The 7,011-nt window shown below is 38.7% G+C and overlaps 1 protein-coding gene across 1 annotated transcript in view; it reads left to right on the top strand.

Moving 5' to 3' along the window:
• The first annotated feature begins 5,391 nt into the window (after positions 1 to 5,391).
• LOC145482141 (uncharacterized) overlaps positions 5,392 to 7,011 on the top strand; it is an 8,097-nt gene continuing 6,477 nt past the window's right edge. Inside the window, exon 1 of the mRNA XM_081460745.1 lies at positions 5,392 to 7,011. This exon is cut by the window's right edge and continues 6,477 nt beyond it. The gene's annotated coding sequence lies outside the window, so the exon portion shown is untranslated.

Raw genomic sequence — 7,011 nt, 5'->3', positions numbered from 1 at the left:
CATGGCAACTCGCTCGAAGTTCGTCGAGTGTCGCCAGGTAGGATAATAGTTGTGTTATTTTGAACAAAATATGCTGTACCTCAAATAAAACCCGAGATTCTCAAGTTAACTAATAGAAGAGGGGCCGAAGCAACTTAAGCATTTTCTTCGTTTTTTTAGCTGCGAAGAAAATGACTGTTTTCGTTCCTTTCGGTGGTTTAAGTGAAAGTCCGTTTAAGTAGGACAGCTTGGTCTTTTACTGCCGCTCGGACTGCGGACGCAGCCCGCAGTATACAAGGTAAGGTGCAGTTAAGTAAAGCCTTTTGTTAAGAAATTTTCTCAAAAAATGCGTTAGTTTCAAACCGTAGAAATTTTTAATATCATAAACTACGAGTATCAAAATTCACATATTTACACTATACTTCTCTATCGAATGATTCATAATACTGAAAAAATTCATAATACTGAAGAATAAATAAATATTCATATATAAAATTCACAATTCCGATCAGTTCCAATCTTCTTTATAAATTCAGAGAGGTTTTCCAGCCTTAATACAAATTCATGGGTTTGGATTGGCGGTTGTAGCTTCTTACTCATCCGAATTTGTAAAATTGAAACGGAGTTTGTGATTGGCTCTTTGCTCGTGATCCATCAGAAGACGGACACAAGGGAGACATAGTTTGCTAAAAATGAATGCCAAACTTAAGCCGTCACTTTGGGGTTTTTAGAAACTGGTAATTTGAGCCTTTCTGATCGTGTTCCCGAGCCATTCAAGCACCACTCGATAGTCAGAGCTTTCTCGCGGTCTTAACAACAGTTTCAGATAGGGATATACATTGTTGAAGGGTGTGTAGCCGGAATTCAAAAAGGCGCGAGAAGTCCGTGATCATCTGTTAAGAGGACGGGCCAATACAGGTGGGTGTCAAAGTTCTAACTTTCAGTATAAAAAATGAATACTCTAGAACCTGTTAATCCGACCACCGACACATAGTCGTATCAAAGGGCCTCCTTAAGAACTGAAAATGACTGAGGATGGTTTTCGTTGAGCCAAGAATAGAGTTCGCCGTTATAACGAGATGCTCGTATAAACGAATTGTTCGTATCCTTGATTGGACAAAAGTGTCAAAAAGGGGCGGACTATATTTCTGGTGAGTATCCATGAAACATTTTGTTGCGTTCTTATTCCTTAAGAGCCTTGCTTTACAAAAGCTTTGCTGTTTAGCCTGAGGTTGAGAGCAAGGTTGGATGTTGTTGCCTTCTCAGTAAAAGAAACAAATTAATTTTTGGCCTTGTTAATTCTCCACCAGTAAAACACTTTGTTGACGTGCCAGATTTGACACCTAGTGTTGGTGTTCAAACTTCTCGACCCATTGAAAATATGAGTTCACGTTTTTCTCAGAATATACATATATTCTGTACATTGTATCTTAAATTACAAAACATTTTAATCACAAAAGATGTCATTCCTGGCTAATTCTTTGCAAGGCTCTTATAAGATCGACTATGTATACCGTAATTACGATGTTCCCAAGAGTGTGGGCTATATCTGAAAGTAATATTTAAACTTGAAAATTACTAACTGATGGCCGGTAAACAGAGAAAAAATGTAGATCAAGTTAAAATATTCTTTTGTCTACGGCAGGAAAAGATGTAAACTTTTTTTCCTAATAAAGCTTATAATTAGAAAAATGTGTTAAAGTTTTCTTTTCAGAGTGAAACAAGCTGACAGTCATTATTTTGTCTACAGCAGGAAAAGATAACCTTTTTTTCCTAACAAAGCTTGTAATTAGAAAAATTTATGAAAGTTTTCTTTTCAGAGTGAAACAAGCTGACCGTCACTGCTGTCGCTACGTAATGACGTTTCTGTTTTTCTTCGCGGAGAGAACAATTAAATTTCTCTGCTCATAATCTAATATACCAAAGCCTGCAGAACGAGCGGGTGAGCAGGGCAGAGAGCAAAATGCGATGGCGTTCCGCTAATCCGCCTGTTCTGCAGGCTAAATATACCATGACATCGGCTCGTGGACAGAAAAATGCAATTTCTTTCTGTACAAAAAACAGAATACGGTTGTATACGGATCATGCAAAAGATGTAGAGCAGTGTGACTTTCATTTATTATTTGTTTTTATTATAACAATTATTGGAAAAATTACATTGAAAAGCTCTCATGTGTTTTGAAAAAGGTTAGGTTAAAGCCTGATAATTACTGGTTTTCAGTCTCACGCCATTCAAGATAGATCAAAATATAAATCAAAACCGTTCAATAGATAAAGTCGAGAATCTGGGAAATGAAAGAAGGTAAATATGCAAAGACTCTCGCCAAGATTCTGATCACAGCAATTTTTCTTATGCAAGATGTGCGGAGAATTTTTTTACCCAAATTTATAGAGATTTGTACGGAGACGCCATGCTGGTGCCCATCCGTATGGGCACCAACATGGCGGCCGGAAACCAACAGAAACATCTGTCACTAAGTTTTGTTACAAAAGCGTGAATTTATCCCTCGAGGAACTCTAAAACATTAAAATTATACTTTTTCTAAGACATGAACTGTTCAGATAGCCAAATTTCTCGAAATAAGTCAATTTTTTAACCACCATGACAGCTCTCTAGGCCGTCATGTAAATGCCGCGTCACGCAAGCGTAGTGTATCACAAAACCAAGAACCCATTCGGAGCGAAAATTTGTATGAATATTAGTTTTCAGCTGCTCTTATACATCATTAAGTAAAATCTCAGGAAGATCAATAATTTTGTAGTTTGAATTTTAGTGACGTCATGTGAAAACAACTATAAGGTCAGGTGACGTGGCTTTTGAGGTCAGTGCTTAACGCTGACTTCTTACGGGGATGTGGGAAGGTACCAATCTCTCCTCTCACTTTCTGATACTGGTCCATCGCTTCGGAGTCAAACGCGCTAACCAGAAGGCCATCGTATCTCTTAATGGGTAGTATTAAAATTGCCAAAACAAGAGTGCGTTTTAGATTGAGAGCTAAAAAATGTTTATTCAGGAATTTCATGTGCCCCTCATAAACAAAATACACGAACTATGAAATTCCTATTTTGCTCCTTGTTTTGCTGCAGTTGGGTTATTTCTATGATTTCTCCCCTAGAGGCAATACTACTAGTCTCAGATCGCCTAAAGAATGAGACTTTTTTGGGAATTGGTAAATCATGTGTCAACGTCTATAAAAAAATGCAAATTTTTTTCACTCAACTCTTGCCTGCGGAAAAAAAACGATTAAGCTGGACAGAGCGTGAATCGCGCGAGTGGCGCAACGAGAAATATACCATCTATAGACACTTCATTATGAAAATGCTCTTTCTGTTTGACAGTGTAACGTTGACAAAGTACAATACAGGTGACAGAACTGAGACTGGGAAGCTCGCGCATATTGAGCGCATCATGCCTTATTGCGCACTCATTTTACGTTGCTACTTGAGGCAGCTTAAAAAATATATTTTATATCTACATTTTAATTTAGCTTTTGAATAACTACCAACATGCCATTGTGATGACTCAAATGAGCGCTTTTCCCGTAACTTGAAAAAATGATGAACATGATTTCGAAACCATAAACAAAACATTAACGAAACGTTTGCCATACTTACTATAGCCCCGAATAGGCAGGGAGCAGCCTACAGGAGTTGTGCCAGTATTGTCTAAGGGACTGTGCAATAAATTACCTGGAGGGAGAGGGAGGGTGCTGGGAAATGGGTGAAATATGCCCCAAAACCAAATCATATCCCCCCTCTCATTAAGCAAAAATTAACTTCAACCCCCCTCACATAATGATAATATTAAGGCTAACCTCTCCTTGAAAAAAGTCTCCTCCCATTGATTCCCTCATACCTAGTTTACTTTTTGGAGTTCTTCCTCCGGTACAAACATCACTTCAAATGACTCTTCGACGTATAAGAATCATGGTAAACCTTTCACCGTCTTGTTCATCGTCGAAATTATCGAAAGAAGACCCTGCTTCGGACATAATTCAAACCTGAATTCAGCAATATTTCGAACTAGACCTCGCTAAATGTAAAGTACACAACTGGAAGACGCGGAAGGATCAAATTGCTTTGACGATTTGACGTCATACGATGATACGCTGACCGACTTCTGAGCGGACAATCTGTTTCCAAGATGGCGGATTTCTAATCGCATTTTAAGTCAACTTCAATATTCTCTAATTTGTAAGATAGAACAACGGGAATAGGAAAATTAGAAGCAATGATGGTTGGCCTTTCTTTTGAAAAATCCTTATTTTTACACCAAAGTTCCCCTTTAACACCTTAGAGTTGATAAATTTGTCAGTTTTATTCCAATGTTAGTATTTATATTTGAACTCTAATAATTCTTCCACTACTTTTCCAGTTTGCAAAAAGGAATGAAAAAGTAATGCCTTTCCCTGTATGTATTAAATTTTACATCCAACCCCCGTCTCTTGTTGTCATTTTCTCCTATGCCCCCCTCTCTATTTGGCACCCTCCCCCCCCCCCCATCTCCAGGTAATTATTGCACAGTCCCTAAGTCTAATGTGCACAAATGATCGAATCTCAAAATAAGGCTTTTTTACGGTAGAGAACCACCAAAGGATTGTATGTCAGTAATAACAAACAGAAAATAGATAAGAGTAATTACGTCTGAGGAAGATTAGATGGAATACGACCAAGTATGAAAAAAAAATGCTTTTAGTTTTTTTTTCATTTTTACCACACGTGGGTTCTTTTAAATATTGTTAATTGCAAAAACTGTCGTTGATAATATTTATACTTGTTCAAACAGTTTCAGTCAAACTTTGCGAGGTTAAGGCGGGGGTCTACATGAAGGCCGTGTTTTGGCTGGGTATTATGGTTTTAATGCAAATATCTCGTTCACGTTTCAAGCAGTCAAGAAGCTCTCTGCTCATCCCACATATCTATGTTTTGGGCTGTTTTGTAAATAGTTTTTCTCAAAGGATTAGTAAAACGTATGGAAATAGGAAATTTTTAAGATTTGGTGTTGTTTTAAAATTAGAATTTGAAGTTAAAAATTGGTAGACGTACACCAAACAGTTGTCCACCAGCCCGGGGTGCCCTTTCGGGGGCTTTCAACTGTCTGGTGGTGTTCCATAACCTATTTTTTCCCTTTTTAATCCCTCTTTAAACTTCCTAAAATTCTACTTAAATTCAGGTAGACCCTAGTCTCCTCCGCAGCCGTTTTTTGGGATGTCACGCAACGCTCCCCCCAAAGATACGGCTGCTCACATCCGAACTACATTCTTTTCCTTTTGTGTTTGTGGTTTGTTTGCGCTCCGTTGAACAGACCAATCACATAATAGCAAAGTGTGAATGACGTAAGCTTTCGCGCGGAAAGGTCTGCGGTGCAAACACACGAGGGATTTCTGGCTTTTGTTTCACCCCGCACGTCGCCAAAAATAGGCGGTGTTCGCAGGTTACGATTATGACGGACGAAAGAAATTGTAAATGAAAGTCCTAAGTACAAGTGCTTCATGTGCTCATCGCTACGTTCAGCTATAAATGAGACAATATATATTTTCTCGAAATGTCAAATTGTAAGCGTCAATCAAGGGCCAAACGCTTCCTACAGATTGTAATCAGGCCGGAAAAGCGGCATTCAGAACTCGATGTCAACAAATCGAGCGAAGCTACTTGATTTCCTGGTTCCTTTATTAAGTTAAAATAGATATCTTCCTTCTCGACAGTAATTTTTTGAGTTGAAAGCTTCTAATAATTAACTTGAACTTTGAAGAGTCTTCAGCTACATAGAAAGCTCGTTCAAGCGTCGCCGGTATTTTTCGGCGTCCCTAAACAAAAGCCGGAAATCTGTATGTTTATTTGTGACATCTCCCACGACGGGATACAAAGATAAAAAACATTCCGTGATTGGACAAGTTTCAAAGGGCGAATTTGGCGCGAAAACGTTCTTGAAAATGGAACGGAAGCAGTGATTGGCTAATTTCCTGAAAGGAATGTTGTTCGGATGTGAGCAGCCGTTTCTTTGGGGGGAGCGTTGCGTGACATCCCAAAAACCGGCTGCGGAGGAGACTAGGTAGACCCCCGCCTTAACAGAGTTCTGTTTTAGACCATCTCTCACTAGTCTGCCGGATGGCGTTACGCCCACTTTTAGTTACTGCTATTTTAAAATTTCGCTTTCCTGTAACTTGAGCGCTGCAAAGTTCACGAGAACATCACTGAGCTGACTGAAGCAGTATTTATTCGAGTTCTCTGTTAATTTCCTTTCCCTTTGAGAGTCATTTCTGAATCAAAGATTACAAGATCTATAACGTAAGTAAGTTTGAGCTTTATTTTGTCGACGTTCTATATCTGATTCTATATTGTTTGTTTTCTAAATAATACACTGTTGCGATTTTCCGCTATTAAGAGTACAGTGCGAGTGTGTTGCTGATCAAGGCAAACTCCGTCGCGATCATCGTCACTAATAAGTGGTCGGGTTAGTAAGAGGTAGCTGTTTAGCACTCTAGTTAATGTACTGACTAGCGAAGTAATACAGTCGAATCTGTCTAAAATAGACACCGAATGGACAGAGCTTTTAGAAGTAAAGATATGTCCTGTTTCACTGATAGAGGTCATCCACATGTTAACATTTCAAAGGCCTGTATTGACATCTTCGATCATCGAATAAGAGGTAACCCGGGAGGTAAATATCTTCCGTTATTCACTGACATCGAGATGAATAACTGTTCAAATGTGTATCAAATCCGTGAAATAACCGAATCCGATTTTTCGATGGAACGATTAAAAATATCTTTTCAAACGATCAGCTTGCGTCTCACGCGCGCGTCCAAAGTGCGCTTAACTGAGTCACGCGACTCACGCGAGTCTCGACTTTTTTTGTTCAGTTTCCCAACACTAGAGAGCTCATTTTTTTTGTGCAGCACTCTCCTCGGTTAATCACAGTATTTCATTTGATTTTGTTGATCTGTGCTTTCTGTTTATTTATGAAATGGAAGTGAAATAACATAATGTCGATATAAGAACTGATTTATATTCAGTTCCACTAAAAAATCT

This window comes from Orbicella franksi, chromosome 3, assembly GCF_964199315.1.
Source record: "Orbicella franksi chromosome 3, jaOrbFran1.1, whole genome shotgun sequence".
Classification (NCBI taxonomy): Eukaryota; Metazoa; Cnidaria; class Anthozoa; order Scleractinia; family Merulinidae; genus Orbicella; species Orbicella franksi.
This window is presented reverse-complemented; position numbering and strand designations above follow the sequence as displayed.